Source organism: Podarcis bocagei, assembly GCF_964188305.1.
Source record: "Podarcis bocagei genome assembly, chromosome: W".
NCBI lineage: Eukaryota > Metazoa > Chordata > Lepidosauria > Squamata > Lacertidae > Podarcis > Podarcis bocagei.
This window is the reverse complement of record NC_138131.1, coordinates 78833971-78858362: the sequence shown is the minus strand read 5'-3', so window position 1 is coordinate 78858362 and position 24392 is coordinate 78833971. Positions and strand designations below refer to the sequence as shown.

The 24392-nt window shown below is 45.7% G+C and overlaps 1 pseudogene across 1 annotated transcript in view; it reads right to left on the bottom strand.

The window, feature by feature from the left end:
- LOC308578215 overlaps positions 1 to 24392 on the bottom strand; it is a 49884-nt pseudogene that overhangs the window by 5186 nt on the left and 20306 nt on the right. Inside the window, exons 3-7 of the transcript in view lie at positions 18570 to 18649; positions 10131 to 10326; positions 6963 to 7103; positions 6088 to 6188; positions 1445 to 1598 (exon numbers count right to left, since the gene is read on the bottom strand). The product of the transcript in view is annotated as an uncharacterized misc_RNA (transcript). The remainder of the gene's footprint in view (positions 1 to 1444; positions 1599 to 6087; positions 6189 to 6962; positions 7104 to 10130; positions 10327 to 18569; positions 18650 to 24392) is intronic.

Below are 24392 nucleotides of genomic sequence, written 5' to 3'. Positions count from 1 at the left end.
CATGAGGGCGGGGCAAATTTGTTGAGCTGTTTTAGGATTTAACCCCAAGGTTGTTGAGCTCTTTTTAGGATTGAAGTTGTTGAGCATTTGGGGGGGGGGGGTTGCCCCAGTAAGTAAACCAGGTTACGCTCCCCGGCCACACGCTGGACATGTGTGGTCTAAAAAAAAATGTTGGGAAAATTTAAATTCTTTGGCAGGTGTGGATTGACAAAGGACAGCAGGAAATATGACAAAACCAATGCATTTTGAGATCTAGGAGAGACGAGCAAAAGGGCGCCATCGGAAATGTGACGTAGGGGTGATTGGAAGTCACAATGAGATTTTTGGGTGTGGAACTCCACCATACTTTCCGTCTATATAAGCCACCCTCTATTTGGGGGGGCTCAAATTTAAGAAAATGAGCCATTCACCCACCCAATCACCCGTATAAGACCTCCCCCCCATTTTTATTTCAAAGTAAAAATAGCAATTTTTTCATTTTCCTTTTAAAAAAATTATTTACAAACAAACACATAGACACAAAACAAAATTCGTATTACCCTACCACCCAAAATTTCAGACATTAAAACCACCCTTGTGGCTTCCCTCCACCGCCCCTCACCCTCCTATATAATATTTCACATTGCCATTTTTATTTCCCCCCTATTTATTTATTTATTTATTTTTGATTTCATTTTACATGCTAGTTGCCGTACATTTTCAACACTATACATTACATATATGGATTCCCCACATCTAACCCTATACACAACTCAGCATTTACCCAAATACCCACGTGACTTCCTTCACTCACATTCACATTGCAATTTTTATCTAAATTTATATTTCTTAACTCTTTTAACTTACTATTTATTATTATTATAAACCAGATTTACAAACATTAAACCAAACATATCAACATGTTAGTTTTTGAGCAGTACTTGAACACATAATCTTCAAACCATTTCCATTATATTTTTATTTTCCAGTTTGATTGGTACCTTATTACTGCACTTGACCTTGCCAGTTCTATAAATTCAATTAGTTTCTTTATCCAGTCATCCTTTGTGGGTATATATTTCCTGTTCCAGTTTTGTGCAAGGAGTAGCCTTGCTGCAGCTGTCGCGTATAAGAATAATATCTTCCCATCTTGTGGTATTTCTTTACCTCTTATACTCAGTAAATATGCCTCTGGTTTTCCCCTCTAAATTAATTCTGATCATCTTTTTTATTTCCTCATGAATTTTTTAACGTTTCTGTAGCCCCACCATAAACGTATCGGTGTGCCCTCTGCCTCCTCACACTTCCAGCATAAATTCCAATTCTCCCCTTTTTCTTTTTGTGCCCCATCTCGGTTTGGGACGGCTTTTGCCAGTTGTTTTCCTTTTGTAAAAACTAAGATTCCCCTGCTGCCCCCCCCCCAGTTGTTTTTTTTAAATAGATTTAGCAGAGACACAAAGCTTACCTTATGGATGGAAGCGAGGTTGCTGTGGGCATCGGCAAACGCAGGATTTATCTGGATTGCTCTTGTGTAGCATTGCAGAGCTCCCTGGACGTCTTGCATTTCCTTCAAGGTGTTCCCCATGTTGGAATAGGCGTCTGCAAAAGTGGGGCTGATTCTGACATGGAGGGGGAGAGAAAAAGTGCCATTTTGGTACAAAAATACTCTGAAGTTACGCTGGAAATGTAAGGGTCAAGAAGGCTCTTTCTATCCTATACGGTGGTCTTTAGGGCAGTTCATTAAAAAAACTTTTTTTAAAAATGCCTTCTCCAAAGCCTTCACAAAATAGGAAAACGTCCAAGAAAACAGCTATTTTCATGGAGGGTTGAGATATTAACTGATATGCACAAAATTTCAGATATAGCTATATAATCCCTAGTGTAGTAAGATAAGACCTTGGGAGCAGGCATCTTCAAAAAAGTGTTTTTTTATGAACCACCCTAGTGGTCATGTGAGACAGTGAGACCTTGGTTCTCAAATGTTTTTTATACAGGTTTCTTTATACAGAAGGTTTTTTATACAGAAAGGTTCAGCATTGTGGCATCCTCTTCATACGGACAAGCAGCACTTTCCTTTTGGGAAATTCCATGCTCCTCAATTCTGGCAATTATTAATCACTCTCAATTCCACCCTAATAATTGCCACCTGCCCGGATTTTAACTTGTCTGAATTAATTTTTATTTGAATTACTTGATGTCTGCTTTTAGGCTCGTTGTGTTGTTTTTATGATGTTAGCTGCTCTGAGCCCAGCCTTGGCCGGCGAGGGTGGGATACAAACAAAAACAAATTATTATTATTATTATTACTACTACTCAAACGCTTTGGTTCCCAAATGCCGAAAACCCAGAAAAAGTGTTCCAGTTTCCAGGCGTTTTTCGGAAGCCAAACATCAAATTTGGCTGTCAGCTATTCTTTCTGGGGCGCCTGCACCAATCAAACAGACTTCGGGAAGATTAAGTTTGGTGCTTTGGTTTTTGCAATTTATGTGGTGTTTTTGTTTCGGAGGCTTTTTTGGTTCATTTGTTTTTGCGACTGTGCGGATCCCAGTTTAGTTACTGATTGATTGATTGATTGATTGATTGATTGTGTGATTGCAGAAACGGATAGAAGCCCCGGTCCCCATCCGAACAATGACTATCATCAGTGCAGGTGAGGAAAAAAAATAATTTTCATTTTTATCATTTACAAGACTGTTGTATTTATTTTAGAGTACAGTACATGGATGACTGCTTTCATTTTAGGGATCAGTGGTCTCGTTAGATAGTAAAATTCATGTTAAATGGCTGTTTTAGGGATTGTTTTTCAAAGTCTGGTACGGATTAATCCGTTTTGCATGACTTTCTATGGGAAAATGCACCTTGGTTTTGGAACACATTCAGTTTGAGAACCAAGGTACCACTGTATAATTAACTGGGGGGGGGGGGAGAGAACATTTGTGTAAAAACCAGAAGCCTTTCTAATAGGTTTAACGGGTGAAGAAATACCAAGAGACCTAAAAAGACAGTGTATTCTATTTATGCCAGAATGTTCTTAGCCCGGATGTGGAAGGAAGAGAAGGTCCCAACAAAAGAAGAGTGGATTATCAAAATGACTGTGAAGATCAGACATCAAGATGATAGGAAATTTAAGCAAAGAAAAAAGTTAAAAGGACAAAATGGGGAAAATAATGAAGATGAAATGTGAAAAAGCATGGTGCAAAAACCTTAAGGATATAACCATCGTTAGTTCAAAGATGGCAAAATTAAGGGAGAATGAGATAGGCAGGAGAAGTAAATATTTAAAAAACCAGAAGAGGGAAGCTGGGGGAGATTGGGATTCATCTATGCTGTCTGCAAGAATGATGTTTGTGTTGAATATAAAATGCTAAAACTTAATAAAAACTATTTATATATATAAAAAAATTAAACAAGAATGGGAAAAATTTATTGAATACCTTAAAGATACATATTTAGAAATAATAATAATAATAATAATAATAATAATAATAATAATAATAATAATAATAATAATAATAATAATGTATCCCGCCCTCCCTGGCCGAAACCGGTCTTAGGGCAGCTAACATCAAATATATAACATTAGTATAAAATCAAACAATAATTAAATTACCTCCTAAAAACAAATCAGGATCAAATTAAAATCGAATTAGATGGTTTTCCACAGGCAGGATTGATATAACATTGATGAAGCCAAAGTAGCAAATAAGGAAATGGAATAGAACGAATCATTGTAATTACATGCAAGAAAAGATGGCAAAATATGGAAACGGGGGGTGGGGGGTGGGGGAGAGTCCAAGGGGTTTGTATAATCCCAGTATTGTATATATTGAAAATGTTTGGAGTGTATGGAAATAAAATGATAAAATAAAAAAACTGAATAATAATAATAATAATAATAATAATAATAATAATAATAATAATAATAATAATAATAATAATATTTATATCCTGCCCTCCCCAGCCGAAGCCGGGCTCAGGGCGGCTAACAACAATCAAAATAGTCCAACATTTTAAAACATTCATTATAAAATTAATTAAATCAAATTAAAATCAAATTAATGGCAACCATCAAGCAAAATTCTGTGCAGGTTGCCAGAGGAGGGAGTCAGTCTGCGCCCTGACCAAAGGCCTGGTGGAACAGCTCTGTCTTGCAGGCCCTACGGAAGGATGTCAGGTCCCACAGGGCCCTAGTCTCTTGTGACAGAGCGTTCCACCAGATTGGAGCCGCAGCCGAGAAAGCCCTGGCTCTAGTTGAGGCCAACCTAACCTCTCTGTGACCTGGGATCTTTAGGGTGTTTTTATTTGCAGACCGTAAATTTCTCTGTGGGACATACCAGGAGAGGCAGTCCCATAGGTACGAGGGTCCTAGGCCGTATAGGGCTTTAAAGGTTAAAACCAGCACCTTAAACCTGATCCTGTACTCCACCGGGAGCCAGTGCAGCTGGTACAGCACCGGATGGATATGATCTCGCAGCAAAGACCCCGTAAGGAGTCTCGCCGCGGCATTCTGCACCCGCTGGAGTTTCTGGGTCAGTCTCAAGGGCAGCCCCACGTAGAGCGAGTTACAATAATCCAGTCTGGAGGTGACCGTCGCGTGGATCACAGTGGCTAGGTCAGGGTGAGAGAGATAAGGAGCCAACTGCTTAGCTTGGCGGAGATGAAAAAATGCCGCCTTTGTTATAGCTGTAATCTGCGCCTCCATGGAAAGGGAGGTGTCGAAGATTACACCCAAACTCTTAACGGACGATGCTGGCACTAATTGCACCCATGCAAGAGATGGGAGTTGCCCCCTCAATCCCATATCGCTCCGTCCCAGCCAGAGGACCTCTGTCTTCGAAGGATTTAACTTCAACCGGCTCCCACGTAACCATCCAGCCACAGCTTCCAGACATCTGGTCAGTGTATCTGGGGCCGAGTAAGGATGGCCATCCATCAACAGATAGAGTTGGGTGTCATCGGCATACTGATGGCAACCCAGCCAAAAACTCCGGACAAGCTGGGCGAGGGGGCGCATAAAGATGTTAAAAAGCATCGGGGAGAGTATCGCACTCTGAGGCACTCCACACACCAAGGAGTGGCGCGATGACAATTCCCCCCCCCCAAGCGCCACCCTCTGTCCCCGACCGGAGAGAAACGAGCGCAGCCATTGAAGGACTGTGCCCTGGATCCCCACGTCGGCAAGGCAGTGGTCCAGAAGTTCGTGATCGACCATGTCGAAGGCTGCTGACAGGTCTAGAAGAATCAGCAGCCCCGACCCGCCTCGATCCAGCTGCCTGCGGAGATCATCTGTTAGGGCGACCAGAGCCGTCTCGGTCCCATGACCAGCGCGGAAGCCGGACTGGAATGGATCGAGAGCAGATGTTTCATCCAGAAACCTACCAAGCTGTTCAGCAACCGCTCTCTCAATCACCTTACCCAGGAATGGAAGATTCGAAACCGGGCGGTAATTGGATAGATCTAAAGGATCTAATGATGTTTTCTTTAAGAGCAGACACACCACTGCCTCCTTCAGTTCCCCTGGGAATATCCCAGTGCCAAGGGACAAATTGATGATATCCCCCAGGGGGGCCCACACCTCGTCTGGGCACGCTCTAATCAGCCAGGACGGGCACAGGTCAAGAGGACAGGTGGTGGGCTTTCCAGCTCGGAGGAGTCTGTCCACATCGGCTGGGGATATCCGGTCAAAGTGGTCCAATACTGGACCCGAGGACAGTCGAGGGGCCTCCAGTTCCTTTATTGTATCCAAATTGGCAGGGAGGTCATGGCGGAGCAACAGGACCTTCTCCGCAAAAAAGCTCGCAAATGCCTCGCAGCTGTGTGTCGAATTGTTATTTAAATTTGGCTGTCCTTCAAGGGACAAAAAATAAAATAAAAATAAAAATAAAAAATAAAAAAACCTAAAAGAAAAAGAGAAAGTGCTTTATCCACAAGAGGAGAGCTTTCCCACAGGCACCAGACCAGCGCATGAGGAGTAATAATAATTATTAACAACAGCAACAATAATTTATTATTTATACCCAGCCACTCTGGGCGGCTTCCAGCAAAAGATTAAAATACAGTAAGGAGGAGCTCTTTCAATCTATTTTCCCCATGGCTTTGGAAGCTCACCTGATGGCCTCCTTGTAGTGCATGAGGGCCTCCTGGAGCTTCCCCTGCTGTTGCAAAACACTGGCTAAATTTGAATGCGCAGCTGCAAACTCCGGGAAGACCTGCGGGGAAGAAGCTCACTCTTAGTTTCCCTGAGAAGCATTCTAAAGAGACGGAGGCTGCTCTTTGAGGCTCAAAGGTTGTGGGCGTGAAATAAATCCTCATTTGGATTGACTTGCAAAAATTAAGGAGGAGGAGGAACCTATGGACTGCCTTTTTAGCATGCATAGGAAATACTGTTGGGAGATCAGACTGTCAAATGACCAATGCCATATTTTAAAGAGCCCCTCTTTGATGCTCAAATGTGGCAGGGGCTGGCTGCAAAATAAATCACCGTTTGGAATGATTTGTGGTAATGATAATAATAATAATAATAATAATAATAATAATAATAATAATAATAATAATAATAATAATGGGCCTATGAACTGCCTTTTTCGTACGCATAGGAAATACTGTTAGAAAATAAGACTGTCAGGGGATCAAGCTCAGCCGACACAGAGAACAGCATGTGCCCAGCTTTTATTTCAATTTCTGTACCGTTCCTTAACACCTTGCATTGTTCTTCTGATGAAAAAGCAGATTTTTGGTCATTCCAGGAGGCCTAGGAATATAAAAAGGGGGACAGACCCTCTTCCTTCCAAAAGGGACTTATCGGACCATGCTTTGTCGAGCCTCAAAATGCTACTTCACTTTCACTTCTTCACCATTATTTCCGTTATTGATCAAGAAAAATTTGATCGGCGATTTTTAAAAAGACCCAGACTAGGAGTCCAGGGTACGCATGCCTAACCCTTATATGTCAATTTAATTGTTGTAATTCTCCACGCACGTACCTCAAGAGCTTTCCGGTAGAGGCGGACAGCCTCCTCGATATTCCCTTGTTCTCGCTTGATGTTCGCCAGGTTATTAAGAGAATCCGCGTGAGTCGGACATAAACGGAGAGCTGTATTGTAGCATTCCTCGGCTTCGGCAACCTTCGAAACACAAAACAGAGTTTTTACACGAATATTAGTATGTCTTTCACAGGAGCCCAAAAGGCTGCTCTGTGATGTGATGGCTGGATTGAGGTTTGATACGGCCCCTCAGCTCCTGACGGTAACTTGGTATTAGAGCGGTTCATAAAAAACTCTTTTTTTGAAAATGCCTGCTCCAAAGTTCTTCTCTTACCAACAGTAGAGATTATATAGCTATATCTGGAATGGCATGCATATCAGTTAATATCTTTTATATATATATGCCAGCTGTCCTTTGTCAACAACCAATTGTTGCTGTTTTTTATATTGAATATATGCTATATGGTAACTGTTGCACCTCATAGGTAACTCAAGCCTTCTGCACGTCACAAAAGATGTATTTTATCAAAGTCATTGTTGAACTGAAATACAATTAAGAAGTATATTAATAGTGAAATGCAATTAAGAAGAAGCATATTAACAGTAAAACCCCACAATTGTTGAGCCTTTTTTAAGGATTTGACCCCAGAGGTGCTGACCTTTTTTTAGGATTAAAGTTCTTGAGCTTTTTGGGGGGAAGTTTTGCCCTAGTAAATAAACCGCCACGAGGGCCGGATTAAATCGACCAGAGGGCCAGATTAGGCCCCTGAACTGGACTTTGGACATGCCTGGTCTAAAAGAACATTGGGAAAATTTAAATTCTTTGGCAGGATAGCAGGAAATATGACAAAACCAATGCATTTTGAGATCTAGGAGAGATGGGTGGAAGGCCCCCAAAGTGGACTTTGGACATGCTTGGTTTAGGGGAACATAAATACAAGAGCAGACTAATCCGATTCAAACTCTCTTTCCCGCACACTTACCGTCTTTTGCAAGATGTATTTAAGGAAGACAGTAAGGGAAATGGTTTTGGTCATACTAAATCAAAATTAAGAGACAGAGTTGCTAGATAGTAAAAGAAAATCATTGCCAAAAACGTATAAGAATGGCATACAAAGGATGAAGAAGTTAAGTCGGTTATGATTAAATGGGCTCAAGATTTTGGTCATAACATTGAATTAGATAAGTGGGAAAGATTATGGGCAAAAACAATTTATTGAATGTACAGCACTAATTAAAAATTTAATGAAGGTGACGTATAGGTGGTATTTGACGCCGACTAAACTTGCTAAAATATATATAACTCAAGATAAGGCACGCTAGAAATGCAAGGAGAAGGAAGGGAATTTCGTCCATAGGTGGTGGATGTGCACTAAAGTCAAAGTCTACTGGGATATGATTTACAAAGAATTGAAAAAGATCTTTAAATATACTGTTATTAAAAAAACCAGAGGCTAATTTTTGAAAGTGATTTACAAATGCTAAAGTAAATTGTTTTAAGTAGAGTAAGAAGGTAAATAGGGCGATATATGTTCAGGTAGGCAGCTGTGGTGGTCTAACGCAGTTGAAATATATAAAAAATATATAAATTGTCCAGTAGCACATTGCAGACCAACTCAGTTTGGTCTTGGTAGAAGCTTTTGTATCTGAAGAAGTGGACCTGCATACAAAAAATTATACCAAGAAGAAGCCAAGTTTAGCAAGCCCTGTTTAGGGAAGCCAGTGTGGTGTAGTGGTTAAGAGCGGTAGTCACGTAATCTGGGTAACCGGGTTCGTGTCTCCGCTCCTCCACCTGCAGCTGCTGGGTGACCTTGGGCTAGTCACACTTCTCTGAAGTCTCTCAGCCCCACTCACCTCACAGAGTGTTTGTTGTGGGGGAGGAAGGGAAAGGAGATTGTTAGCCGCTTTGAGACTCCTGAAGGGGAGTGAAAGGCGGGATATCAAATCCAAACTCTTCTTCTTCTTCTTCTTTTAATGTTTGACGGACTATTGTATTTTAATATTTTGTCGCCAAGAGTGGCTGGGGAAACCCAGCCAGATAGGCGGGGTATATATTATTATTATTATTATTATTATTATTATTATTATTATTATTATTATTATTATTATTATCAGGTGCTACTGGACAATTTTTAAAGGGTGATATAGAAATGCTAAGAGGATCGTGACTGCTTAAGAAAGCCAGGGAGTGGGAGCGGGGGAAGGGGGAGGGGAGTCGACGCTTGGTATGAGCAAAGTTGTATGTGACGATATGACAAAGGAAAAAATAAAAGAGGACTTCTTCTAGGTTCTGTACCCCAAATCCCCCCCCAAAGAGCCCAATTTCGAGGTCACCATCATCCGGAAGGCTTTTTTCAGCAAACCCTCTGACATACAGAAAGCAAAAGGGACCGGTTTCATTTTCTTTTTTTAATTTTTATTTTATTTATAACATAGTCCACAACAACTCATACATACAAACAGACCCACCACCATTGACTAATTATCAAAATTAAACTCCTATCCCCTTACACAAAGAAAACATAACATAAAAATAAAAGACTTTATTCTGTTAAATGGCCGCCTTATTTACCTCTTGTATACTATTTCTTTTGTATGGGATTATTACAATTTTTCCTAATTATGACTTAAACCACAAAGTCTCCTGTAGAAATTAATTGAAACAAGTCCAAGTGTATATTTTGGGGCACTGTTTGGTAAAGTATTCTCTGCATTTTCCCCATTCCTTTTGGAATTCTTGTCTGGGTTGTGCCCTAATTGTCTCTGTTAATCTGGCCAATTCAGCATGGGGTAAAAGCCTAAGAAAAAGCTAAACAACTTCAATCCTAAAAAAAGTTCAACAATTTAAACCCTAAGAAAAGAGCTCAACAACTTCAATCCTTAAAAAAAGTAAACAACTTTGGTCGGCCCTTATGGCCCTTCACTTCATCAAATCTGGCCCTCTTTGAAAAAAGTTTGGACACCACTGCCTAATAGGAAAGTTTCTGTATTTTTTTTTCACAGGCCCACCAGAAATGTATAAGTGTCCCTTCTTCTTTACTGCACCTCCAGCACAGTTTTTTTGTTTTATACATTTTAGCTATTTTGGCAGGTGTTAAGTACCATCTATAAAACATCTTTTATATAGATGTTCCCCCCACCCCAAGGCAAAAGGGACCAGTTTCTTACGCTGCCTTTCTCTTTCAGCGCGTTGGCCAGGTTGCAGTAGGCGTCAGGGAAGTGGGGCTGGAGCTCAATGGCCCTCTTGTAGGTATCGATTGCCAGATCGATCAGCCCCTGTTCGTAATACACACATGCCAGGTTGCCGTGGACAACAGCGTGGTTGGGACTCAGGCTCAGGGCCCGTAGGTAGGCTGCAACGGCTCTGAAATGAGATCAAGGACTGGTTCAGTTTCATTGTCACCAGGGTGGATAAAAATCTGTTTTTTAAAAAATAAAATGCTTTGGGAGGACGATTAAGAGGATCGAGGCGGGCCGGGACTGCTGATTCTTTTAGATTTGTTAGCGGCCTTCGACATGGTCGATCACAAACTTTTGGACCACCGCCTTGCCAACGTGGGGATTCAGGGCACAGTCAGACAATGGCTGTGCTCCTTTATCTCAGGTCGGGGACAGAGGGTGGCGCTAGGGAGGGAGTTGTCGCTGCGGCACTCCTTGTTGTGTGGAGTGCCGCAGGGCACAATCCTTTCCCAGATGCTTTTCAATATCTTTATGCACCCCCTTGCCCAGATTGTCCGGAGTTTAGGGCTGAGTTGTCGTCAATATGCTGATGACACCCAACTTTATCTGTCAATGGACTCGGCCCCAGACACACTGACCAGATGCTTGGAAGCCGTGGCTGGGTGGCTGCGTGGGAGCCAGTTGAAGTTAAATCCTTCGAAGACAGAGGTCCTCTGGCTGGGTCAGGACAACATGGGGTTGGGGGGCCAACTCCCATCTCTTGTGGGGGCGCAATTAGTGCCAGAGCCTTCTGTCAAGAGCTTGGGTGTAACCTTCGATGCCTCTCTTTCCATGGAGGCACAGGTTGCAGCCACAGCAAAGGTGGCATTTTTCCACCTCCGCCGTATTAAGGAATTGGTTCCTTACCTTTCTCGCCCTGATCTGGCCAGTGATCCATGCGATGGTCACCTCCAGGCTTGATTATTTTAACTCGCTCTATGCTTAGACTCACTCTGACACCCTATATGGGATTTGGTATATAAATTTTCCCGTGGCTTTTTTGCTGGCCCATGTAGCACCAGCATGGATAGCTGGCTTGGGTGAATAGCTGATGTTTCCTCCCTTTGTAGTCTTGATGAGGCTGCATTTTAAGCTGTATTTTAATTAACTGGGGTTTTTTTCTATTCTATTTTATTGTAATTTATATTTGGTGTTAGCCGCCCTGAGCCAGGCCCTGGCCAGTGAGAGCGGGGTAGAAATAAATAAATAAATAAATAATTCGGGGAAGAATTATTTGTTTTAAGTTTTTCATGTGTGCGAAAACTCAGTCCAAGTTTTTCTTGGGGAAAAAATGTTTCAGCACATCAGTTAAGCAACATGGATACATATTGTCAGGGCTGCCACTCAGTCCCAGCTCACATAGGACCACGTTAGCCAGCGTTCAGGTTAAAAGAGTCTTTATTGGATTACAGCTTCCATTTCCAAACTGCAATATGCAGCCCTACTTCTTCTAGGTCAGACCGGCGAAGACCCGTCTGAGTCTCCGCCTCTAGCACACCAGCTTAATACCCTAGCCTTGCTCCACCTCCTGCGCCTTTCCTTCCGTCTCTGGGTCCTTCTGCCCCCCGGGGTCTCTTCTTTCCTACTCTCTTCTGACGCGGACCCCCCTGACCCTTCCGCCTCCTTGCGGCGGGCTTTGGGACCTGGTTCACTCTCTGGGCTGCTTACTGCGCCAGCTTCCGCTACATTTGAACTTGGCGCGCGCGCCCAACTCTCAACCTTCCTCTTGATCGTTTCGTCGCTCCCCGAGGTGGGCGTGACTACTCCTGACTCATGCCCTCCCTCCTTCTGAAAGCCTCCGGAACCCGATATCTGGTCCCCTTTCTCCCCGCTGCTCCCGGCTGGGTACGTGGGTCCCGATCTCCAACTGCTGCTCTCTGATTCCTCTCTGGACCCTTCTTCCTGGGGTGTCCCCCTGCTTTCCCCCCTTGCTCTGACTGCTGGCGCTCCCTTCTGGGAATCCTCGGACTCACTGGATAAGCTCGGCGATCTCGGTTCGTCATCCCCACTCATCTTTCCTTCGTATTCCTCCCCCTCGCTCTCTGTCTCCTCCCTTCTCTGCGTCTCTGCTTCTGAACCCCTGACATCCATCCCCCCCTCGAAGCCCCCCCTTCCCCCCTCCCCACTTTCAAGGGTGGTTGCAGGGTGCTCCATCATCACAGGAGTGAATGCCGGATACAGTTCGCTCCTCGTTGCTGGCCGCCAACTGAAGACCTCCGAGTCTTCCTCCTCGCGTTCGTCAACGGTGAGCTGCTCCGCCTCCATTTCAGTGCCGCCGTGCTCGAAACCGAGATCCTCCCCGCACACGTCCATGTCAGTCTCTGCGTCGGTCGCTTGACCTGGCATCTCCAGCCACCTCCGGCGCCACTGCTCCTCTGGCCGATCGTCCCACCAATACGAGGTGTCGGACGCCGAACCCTCCGGTGACCCCTCTGGGGAATGTGTGCGCTGTGCGGGCTCCCCGTCCGAGTCGAAGCCATGGAACGTGCTGGAGGAAAGTGTGGGCGTGAACAACCAGTCGTCGAAGAAGCCTGCTGGCATGGGTCTGTGTGGGAAAAGGGCATGAAACTCGTCCTTGAGCAGGGGTTCCTCCAAAGCGTAGTCTGGCACCCAGCTATTAGCACTAGCCCGGGTGCCCTCTCTGGCTAGGAGGTATTCCACTCCGTCTTCCCCCCATCTGGAGTCCAAAATCTCCGTGACTTCGTTGATGGGGTCCTGCTGTGGCAATCTTCCCGCCTCCGACCGCTCCTGAGACGGACTCGGTGCTGTTCCTGGTTCCTGGAACCTGTGAGGTGTCCTGTAGGGAGTGAGCACCGACCTGTGGAACACCGGATGCATCCTGGAACCCTCCGGGAGCACCAGCCTGAAAGCTACTGGGTTGATCTGCGCTTCGACTTGGTATGGACCAAGTTGCTTGTGCCCCAACTTCTTTTTGGCTAACGATCTGGTCGGCACTGCGTGGGCTGCCAACCAGACCCAGTCTCCCACTCGGATCTCTTCGCCAACCCGCCTGTGCTTGTCCGCTTGCACCTTGTATGCGTGCTTCGCTAGCTCCAGCTGCCGTCGGAGTTGATCGTGGACCTCCTGCAACTCAGACGCGAAAGCGTCCGCCGTCTGCGGTTCCCCTTCCCCCACTCTGTCCAGTCCCGGGAAGGTTCTGGGATTCCTCCCATTGTTGGCGAAGAACGGTGTCACCCCTGTGGACACGTGCTTCGTGTTGTTGTAGGCGAACTCGGCGAGCGGCAGGTAATCCACCCACGTCGCAGGCTGTTGATTGGCATAGCATCTCAGGTACTGCTGCATGATGGCATTGACCCTCTCCGCTTGCCCGTTGGTCTGCGGGTGTCTCGCTGATGTCAGGTTGATTTTGACGTTCAGGAAGCCCATCAGCTTCTGCCAGAAATTCGAGATGAACTGGCGACCGCGGTCGGACAGTATAGACCGCGGCAGCCCGTGCACTTTGAACACGTGATCTATGAACAGTTTGGCTGTTTGTTCTGCCGTGGCCACCTTCGCACACGGTATGAAGTGTGCCATCTTGGTGAACAAGTCCACCACCACTAGTACAGCCGTCTTGCCTCTCGAGCTGGGTAGATCCGTGACAAAGTCCAGGGCCACCCTCTCCCACGGTTCAAACGGCGTTTGCAGCGGTTCGAGCAGTCCCGCCGGTGGTTTGTGCACCGGCTTGGCCCTCTGGCAGGTGTCGCACCTCGCGACGTAGTCCGCGACTTCCCCTCTCAGTCTGGGCCACCAAAAGTCCCTTGCGACTAATTCCACCGTTTTTTCCGTGCCAAAGTGCCCGGCCGTGGGTGCGTCGTGCAACTGCTGCAGTACCTTGGCGCGAAGGTCATCTCCAGGCACGTAGATGGCCCCTTTACGTAAGAGCAAGCCGTCCCGTATCTGGAACTCGTCGCTCTTCGCCGTGCCCTTGTGCACCTCGGCCATCTTCGCCTGCGCGAATGAGTCGTCCTGCAACGCCCGCCGCACCGCCTCCAGGTCTACTGTGGCTGAAGCGCACGCCCACGCTGTTGGCGCGAAGATGTGCATGGCTGCCGCTGGCGTCGCCTCTTCGAGGTATTGCGGTTTTCGGGACAGTGCATCCGCCATGATGTTGGTGTCGCCTGGGACGTACTCTATTCGGAAATCGAAGTCAGCAAAGAACTCCGCCCAACGTATCTGCCTCTGGTTCAGGAACTTCGCCGTGCGCCAGTGCTCCAGATTCTTGTGGTCCGTGCAGACCTGCACCGTGTGCTTGGCGCCGATCAGGAAGTGCCTCCATGCTTTGAATGCTGCATGAATGGCAAGCAACTCCCTGTCCCAGATGGTGTAGTTCTGCTCCGACTTGCTGAGCTTTCTGGAGTAGAACGCTCCCGGTCTCCAGACCCCCTGTGGGTCCCTCTGCAGCAGGACAGCTCCCACTGCTCTATCGGACGCGTCTGTCTCTACCCGCATCGGTCTGCTGGGGTCGATATGCAGCAGTTGCTCTTCCGACGCGAAGAGACGCTTGAGTGCCTGAAAAGACTGCTCTGCCTGCTCCGTCCAGATGAATTTCTTTTTCTTGGAGCTTAGCGTGTCCGTAATAGCCGCCGTCTGCATCGCGAACCCTTTGATAAACTTGCGATAGAAGTTGGCGAAGCCGACAAACCGCTGCACCTCCTTCCGGTTGCGCGGGCTCTTCCAATCCAACACCGCTCGCACCTTGGTGCTGTCCATGGCTAGCCCCTTGTCCGACAACTTGTAACCCAAGAAATCCACCTCCGTCGTGTCGAACTGGCACTTCTCCAGTTTGGCGTACAGTCTATGCTGCTGCAACCTCTCCAGCACCTCCCGAACGTCTTGGTCATGCGCTTGCTGCGACTCGGAGAATATCAGGATGTCATCCAGAAAGCAGACGCACTTCTTGTAGAGGAGTCCCGCCAACACATGATGCATGAAAGCTTGAAAACAGTGAGAACCGTTTTGCAATCCAAACGGCATCACTCTGTACTCGTAGGTGCCCAGAGGCGTGAACATGGCTGTCTTCCACTCATCGCCCTCCCTCATGCGGATGAGATTGTACGCCCCTCGCAGGTCCAACTTGGTAAACACGCGTCCCTTGCGCACCGTCGCCAGTAGGTCGTCAATCCTGGGCATGGGGAAATCAGAGGGCTTGGTCATCTTGTTCAAGAGGCGAAAATCCACCACCAGCCTCTTTTGGGGCGTGTCCTTCTTCTTCACAAAGAAAACAGGACTGCCCCCTACTGCCCTGGACTCCCGGATGAAACCGCGCTCCAAATTGTGATCTATGAACTGTTTGAGTTCCTGTAGTTCATCCTCAGACATGGAATACAGCCTCCCCTTCGGTAGCGTCGCCCCTGGTAGGAGGTCAATCTTGCAGTCATATTGCCTGTGCGGTGGTAACTTGTCTGCCTCCTTCTCGCAGAAGACCTCCAGAAAGTCCGCGTATTTGTGGGGGACTGCTTGCAACGTTCCCAACTGCAGTTGTGATTCCTCCTCCTCTCCCTCCTGTCCGGGCAGGATGCAGTGTTCTGCGCAGTAAGAGGAGCCGAAGATCAGCTGTCGCTGGTACCAAGCCAGTGTCGGACTGTGCCTGTCCAGCCAACTCATGCCCAACACAATGGGTGTGTCCGACAGTCGTGTGACGTTAAAACTGATGACTTCCCTGTGGTTGCCAAGGCGCATCACCATTGGCGGCGTTTGCTTCACCACCTGCCCCCCCAGCAACTCTCTGCCATCCACTGTGACGACTTGCAGGGGCAGAGTGGCCGGCAATAGCTGTATAGCGTGCTGCTCCACAAAATCCTGTGCTATAAAGTCTGCGTTGCTTCCAGAATCCACAGAAAGCGGGACTTCGATAGTGACGCCATCGGGCAGCTGGAGAGATGCTGTGAGTTGCACTACTGGTTTGGGTGGGAGGGGGTCTGTGGGTTGCAAGATCGCTGGGGACTGCTTCAGTGATGCGTCTGGCTGGGCCCCAGTGCCTCTGTCTCCAGCCAGACATCGTCGTTTCCCTGCTGGTGTTCGCTGTGTTGCGTGGCCGCTTTCACCGTTGCGGAGGCTGCAGTGTGCTTGGAGCTCCTCTGGGGACACTCTTTCGCCAAGTGTTGAGAGCTGTCGCATATATAACACTTCCTGGTCCCTCTAGGAGGTTTAGTCTTGACTGCCGCCGGTGCAGGGGCTCTGGTAGCTGACTGAGCCCTGGCTCCTCCCACCTCCATAGGTTCCACTCCCCCTCCTGGCGGAGGTGTAGATTGCGCACGCGTAGCGTCCCTGGGAACGAAAGAGAAACTTCTCGCTGCTTCGCGCCCTCCACGTCCTTCGTCTCTGCACCATGGACGTTCTTCCAGCCTCACCCCCACAGTCAGCGCCCTTTGGACCACCTCCTGCGTGCTCCGGGGCCTCTCCCCCCTCGCAATTTCGTCTTTAACAGCACTGCTTAATCCCTCCCAGAAGAGGTCTCTGACTGGGGGCGAATCCCGGTCCCATTCCAAGGCACTGACCAGCGCAAAAAAGCGGGCGTGATACTGGTGTACGCTCGCCCTCCCTTGTTTCAGTCCATGAATCTCCCGTCGGGCAAGATCCACGTCAATGGTAGATAAAAAGCACGCATCCATCGCTTTGATAAAGGCATCTGCATTCTGAAGCGCCGGATCTTTATCCCTCCACAAATTGCGTAGCCACGCTTTAGCATCCCCATGCAAATGGGATAGTATAAACCCCACTTTCTCTTCCTCATCCCTAAAGTCTTTCGCCAGCAGTTGCAGTGCGCACATTACGTCTGCTCGAAAATTGGGGTACTGTTGTAAATTCCCATCGAAGTGAGCCACAAGCCCTCCTGCTCTCCGTGCCAACCCAACCCCCTCCGGTCTGGGTCCTGGCTGCCCATGCTTAACCAATGCTTCAAACCTGGCGTGGAGATCTCTGTAGGCGGCTGCCGCATCCTCCTCCCTTTTCTTGGATGCCTGTACCTCCGCGTTCAATTGGGTCACTGCCTGTTGCAGCGCTGAAATTTTCTCTGCTTCCGTCATCTCTGCCAACCGTTGTGAGCTCGCTCCCAAACACCAATTTCCTCCTCTCGCTGCTTCTGCCTCCTCTGCGAGGTATCAGGTGTCCGAAGCTTAAAAGTGACGGGTCTTACTGTCAGGGCTGCCACTCAGTCCCAGCTCACATAGGACCACGTTAGCCAGCGTTCAGGTTAAAAGAGTCTTTATTGGATTACAGCTTCCATTTCCAAACTGCAATATGCAGCCCTACTTCTTCTAGGTCAGACCGGCGAAGACCCGTCTGAGTCTCCGCCTCTAGCACACCAGCTTAATACCCTAGCCTTGCTCCACCTCCTGCGCCTTTCCTTCCGTCTCTGGGTCCTTCTGCCCCCCGGGGTCTCTTCTTTCCTACTCTCTTCTGACGCGGACCCCCCTGACCCTTCCGCCTCCTTGCGGCGGGCTTTGGGACCTGGTTCACTCTCTGGGCTGCTTACTGCGCCAGCTTCCGCTACATTTGAACTTGGCGCGCGCGCCCAACTCTCAACCTTCCTCTTGATCGTTTCGTCGCTCCCCGAGGTGGGCGTGACTACTCCTGACTCATGCCCTCCCTCCTTCTGAAAGCCTCCGGAACCCGATATCTGGTCCCCTTTCTCCCCGCTGCTCCCGGCTGGGTACGTGGGTCCCGATCTCCAACTGCTGCTCTCTGATTCCTCTCTGGACCCTTCTTCCTGGGGTGTCCCCCTGCTTTCCCCCCTTGCTCTGACTGCTGGCGCTCCCTTCTGGGAATCCTCGGACTCACTGGATAAGCTCGGCGATCTCGGTTCGTCATCCCCACTCATCTTTCCTTCGTATTCCTCCCCCTCGCTCTCTGTCTCCTCCCTTCTCTGCGTCTCTGCTTCCGAACCCCTGACACATATGCTACCATTTTACTGTTTTAGTGAAATAAATTGCTTAAATTGTTATGAAGGAAATGTTTCTTTTCTCCTTCCAATCAAGTACAGCAGAAAAGTTGTTCAAATAAAAAGTGTTCACTTATTAAAACTCACCATCATTTCGTCACAATCGGGCTGTATATAGCAGAACCAAATCATTTTGATATAACTGTAGAAAAGACTCTGAAGTTAGGATTCCAAAAAGGAAACCTGCCTCCGATTGTCAATATTAAGAGGATGCCAGCAAGGCTGAACCTTGCGGTAAAAGGGGGATTTAAATCAAGTCTTATGGATTTGGGATTTAAATCAGTTTGCTTTAAATAAAATCAACCCTCTAGGCAACAATGGGAGTTAGTTTGGGTATGGGTGCAACCACTAAACTGAGAATATAAGACGTAATGTGATTATACGCAAAACCAATAAAAAACATTTATATAAAAAAGAGAATATAAGCTCTATGCCTATTTGCTTACCTGTCAAATATACGCGCCTCCTTCAAGACGTTCCCCAGATTAATGTAAGCATCCAGGAAGTTGGGGTCCAGGGTCACCGCCTGAAAATATTTAAGATAATAGATTTTTGTTACTAATACAGTCATACCTCAGGTTGAAGTAGCTGCGGGTTAAGCATTTTCGGGTTGTGCTCCGTGGCGACCTAGAAGTAACAGAGCCCGTTACTTCCGGGTTCTGCAGCTTGCGCACGTGCAGACACTCAAAATGATGCCACACGCATCTACGGAAGCAGCAAATTGTGACCCGAGCATGTTCGCTTCAGGATGCGAACGGGGCCCCGGAACGGATCCCGTTCGCATCCAGAGGTACCACTGTATAACAGCATGGTTACTTTTAAATAAGTGGGTCAACTTTGACCTAGGCTGCCTCCTACCTACCTTCCTACCTTATCGATCTACCGACTTTATCTTATTATCTATCTACTTGCCTACCTATCTTATCTATCTATCTATCTATCTATCTATCTATCTACCTACCCTATCTATCAAATCTATCTACCTACCTACCATCTAATCCAGGTGTGGCCCAACTTGGCCCTCCAACCCCCATCATCCCTACCTAACAGGACCAGTGGTCAGGGACAATGTGAGTTGTAGTCCCAAAACAGCTGGAGGGCCAGGTTTGGCCATGCCTGAATCTATCTACCTACTCAATCAATCAATCTAACTAATCTATCTATCCATCTACCAACCTTTCTTATATATGTATCTATCTAATCTACCTACCTAATCTATCTAATCTAATCTAATCTAATCTAATCTAATCTAATCTAATCTAACTACTATCATCTATCTAATCTATCTATGCAAGGAATATCAACTGTACGAGAAATGGTACCAACTAATGTACTAACAGGACACCGGAGGCCCATTGCAGCTGAAAAAATGCCTCCAGTTTTAATATAAAAAAGAATGGGAAACGTTTATTGCATATTGACAAAAGCAGTGCACACAGGTTAATACATTAGCAGGATTAATTTTTTTAAAAAAACCCACCTGTAATGGTTAAATTTAAAGTAGAATCATAGAATCATACAGCTGGAATAGACCACAAGGGCCATCGAGTCCAACCCCCTGCCAAGCAGGAAACACCATCAGAGCACTCCTGACATATGGTTGTCAAGCCTCTGCTTAAAGACCTCCAAAGTAGGAGACTCCACCACACTCCTTGGCAGCAAATTCCACTGTCAAACAGCTCTTACTGTCAGGAAGTTCTTCCTAATGTTTAGGTGGAATCTTCTTTCTTGTAGTTTGGATCCATTGCTCCGTGTCCGCTTCTCTGGAGCAGCAGAAAACAACCTTTCTCCCTCCTCTATGTGACATACTTTTCTATATTTGAACATGGCTATCATATCACCCCTTAACCTCCTCTTCTCCAGGCTAAACATGCCCAGCTCCCTTAGCCGTTCCTCATAAGGCATCGTTTCCAGGCCTTTGACCATTTTGGTTGCCCTCCTCTGGAGTAAGGACAGTCCCCGGATTTACAAATCAGTCCCCATACAAAATCCATTTAAGTTGAAAAGTATCCCCGGACTCATTGAAAAAAAATCTGATAACCTTAAATTAGTGATGATGATTTTATTGAAGAAGAAGAAGAGTTTGGATTTGATATCCCGCCTTTCACTCCCTTTAAGGAATCTCAAAGCGGCTAACATTCTCCTTTCCCTTCCTTCCCCACAACAAACACTCTGTGAGGTGAGTGGGGCTGAGAGACGTCAGAGAAGTGTGACTGGCCCAAGGTCACCCAGCAGCTGCATGTGGAGGAGTGGAGACGCGAACCCGGTTCCCCAGATTATGAGTCTACCGCTCTTAACCACTACACCACACTGGCTCTCCAGTGATGATAATGAATGATGATAATACAAAGGAACCAGGGGAGGCAAGTCAAATAATCCCATAATGTGGGATTAACATTGATTGTGTATACAGTTGTTTTTTTAAAAAATATTATTTAATTTAATGATTTGGTTTTTTGTGAAAACTAAAAAAATATTATACAGTGGTAGCTTGGGTTAAGTACTTAATTCGTTCCGGAGGTCTGTTCTTAACCTGAAATTGTTCTTTTTTTAAATAATAATAATAATTTTTATTAAATTTTCCTATTTACAAATTCGCCATCCCAAACAGTATTCACAAATTTCAACTTTTTGGACTTCCACAAGCTTTTCCACCAATCCATATTTTCTATTTTTATGCATTCTCTAAATTTATATTGCCATTTAATATTATCCTTTCAGTTCTATTTCTTTTTTACAATACATCTTTAACTTTCACAAAGCCTCTTTAAATCCCACTAGCGTTGTCTGTTCGTCACATATGCTTTTCCGATAATCTGTAAACTTTCCCGAGTCCTCGATGAACTTGTGATCCCATTGATATCTAATCTTCCCAGTCAGTTTATCCAGTTCTGCATAGTCCATAAGTTTCATTCTCCACTCTTCAAGGGTCGGTAGCTCCTCTTGTTTCCATTTTTGGGCCATTAATATTCTTGCCGCTGTTACTGCGTATTGGAAAAGTTTGTAATCCTTTCTATTTATCTCTCTTCCAGTTATTCCTAACAAAAAGGCTTCTGGTTTCCTTACAAATGTGTATTTAAGCATCTTCTTCAACTCATTATATATCATTTCCCAGAAACCCTTTACCTTCTTACATTCCCACCACATATGGAAAAAAGATCCTTCTTTTTCTTTACATTTCCAACACTTATTACATGTTTTGAACATTTTTGCTAACTTAACCGGTGTTATGTACCATCTATATACCATTTTCATAATATTTTCCTTTTTCCATTTTCATAATATTTTTCCCAGTCAGCCAATTGTATATTATAACCAAAGTCTCTGGCCCAATGTATCATAACCGACTTTACCTCCTCGTCCATCGTTTGCCAATCCAACAACATTTTATACATTTTTGACAATATCTTATAATCATTGTTTATCATCTCTATTTGAAATTTCGATTCTTTTTCCGTATATCCACTCTTTTAAATCCTTTTTAAACATTTCATTTACCTGAAAATAATGCAACCAATCAAACACATGTTCTTTTACTTGTTCATATGGCTTCATTTTCCATTTCCCCCCTTCTTTAATTATTAGCTCTCCGTAAGTGATCCAATTCCCTCTCATATTGATTTTCTTTACACTCATAACCTCTAATGGAGACAACCAGTGTGGAACTTTGGGTTCTAATATATTTTTACACCTATCCCATATTTCTATTATGGAGCTCCTGAAAATGTGATTCTCAAAACCCTTGTGACTTTTCTTCTTCTCCAACCACAAATACACGTGCCACCCAAATCTATTATCAAATCCTTCTAACTCTAACAGTTTATTGTTTTTTAATTTTATCCATTCCCTTAACCAGCAGAGACAAGACGCTTCATAATATAATTTCAAATCTGGCAGCGCAAAGCCTCCTCTTTCCTTTGCATCTGTCAATAACTTACATTGTATTCTTGGCTTTTTGCCCTGCCAGATATATCTTGAATTTGCCACTCTTTGAAAGTCGTTGTCCCCCTAATTATAGGAATCATTTGGAACAAAAATAACATCTTTGGAAGCACACTCATTTTGATCGTTGAGATTCTACCCCAAAAAGAAAGTTTCATCCTTCCCCAAACTTACAAAACTTTTTTGATTCTGTTCCACACCGGTATATAGTTGTTTTGAAATAAATCAATATTTCTTGGAGTTAACCATATTCCCAGATATTTTACCTTCTTCGCCACTTCAATCCCTGATTCTCGTTGCATTACTTCTATTGCACTTTGGTCCATATTCTTAATCATTACTTTGGTTTTTTTCTTATTTAATTGTGGGAGCCAGGAAGTCATGGAAAAGGCTTGTAGTGCCACCTGGTGCCTTGCTGACCTCGGTGACCAGCACTCTGAGCTTACAATGTATTAGAATGTATTGACCCTATAAGGAGTTAGGTTCCCCCCTCTGGGCACTGTAACCCTATATGGTTTGTGGGTGGGTTAAAGCTTGACCGGATGAGGTAACGTGAGACATTGGAATGCAGCCATGCGGCTGGAGAGAACAAAGGATAATAAAATCGGAGGAGAGAGAGGAAGGAGCTTTTTTGCCCTCCGTCCATGGAGACATTTGCCTTTGTGTGTGTTTTTTCTTTGCCTTGCACCCCAAAATGACGGCTGGTTTCCGTCAACTGGTTCCCACAAGTGGTGCCCTCTCTGAGGCAGAATAAAAGGATACGGCTGAGGTTTTTAAAAGGGAAAAAAGAAGCAACTGGAAGCAAACAGTCTGAGGCAGACTAAGAGGATTTTAAAAGAAACTGAGAGGATTTTTGATCCAAGCAGTGGTTATCATCGACTCACTACGTCCGGCAAGGATTGCAAAGCGCTCTACATCTTTAAAAAAGATCCCGGTGAGTTCGATCCCTTCTATTATATTGATTTTTGAAAAATGGGCAGCTCTTTGACTACTCCCCAACAGAAATTTTTAAAAGACTTAAAATTTCTCCTCTCCTCCAACAAACTGGAAGTTCCCGAGGGTGATTTGATACAGCTCATTCTGGCCATTGATGAACATTCTCCCTGGGACTTGGGTGTAATTGCAAATGGGACTTGGGAACTGAAACTTTGGGACAAGATTGGTGAACATTTTCATGAGCTCCCCAGCATCAGTACTCGGATTTTAAATGCATGGTGCAAGGTTCATTACGCTATGGGCTCTTTATCACCAAAAAATATCTCCCTGGCTGCATTGCCATCACAACCTCCAGCTTCTTTAATCCAGTCTGCTGTGTTAGAGTTTGTTCCAATCCTTGCCCTGCCAGCAGCTCCAGAACCCAAGCCTCCAGATTATAGTTCCTCACTAGAGGACCCAATCCTGCAAAAATATCGTGGTCTGGCTGGAAATGACCCTGCTCTTTCAGCAGCAGAACCAGCTACCCCCTTTCAACGTGCAGCCCTTGCCTGTTCCTTATCTCAGGATACCATGGCATTCCCTGTTATTGTGCCCCCTGCTGGTGCTCCAGCAGGAACTCAAGCCCAGCACCAACCTTTTGACTTTAAAATCTTGAAAGAGCTCCAATTGTCAGTCAGGACAAATGGACTGCAAGCACCATTCACACAGGCTCTTTTGGAAGCCACATTAGCCCAGCTGTTGGTTCCAGATGACATCAAGCTTTTGGCACGTACAGTTTTACCTCCATCAGCTGGTGTATTATTTGCTCATGAATGGGAAATCGCCTGTCATGGTTATGCTCCTGCCTTACTGCAACAAGCAAGAGGGAATAATCCTAATATTACCCTCGCAGATGTGATGGATGCTATGATGGGCCGTGGGCCCTTTGCTCAGGCTTCAGTACAAGCCACACTGCTGCAGATTTTATTGAGGGATACTGCTCTTGCTGCTCAACAAGCAATGAGAAAAATCCCAGAACCCACCAGTATTCAATCAAGGTGGGGTTCAATCAGGCAAGAGGCAAGAGAATCATATTCTTCCTTTATGGACAGGCTGATTACAGCAGTGAGTAGACAAATTGAAAATCCTGAAGCCAAACAAATAATTATCAAACAATTGGCCTTTGAATATGCCAAAGAGGATTGTAAGGTTGCGTTAAGACCGATAATACACAATCCTGCCACAGACACAGCAGCCATGCTTCGCATTTGTCAGTCTGGTGATACAGCCACCCACAAGATTCATCTGCTAGCAGCAGCGCTCAATGAAAACCAGCCTGTAGCCACCGATACAACGTTTCCAGCGTGGCGAACCAGGATCACCGATACCTCAATGTGGGTAGAACGGTGGCC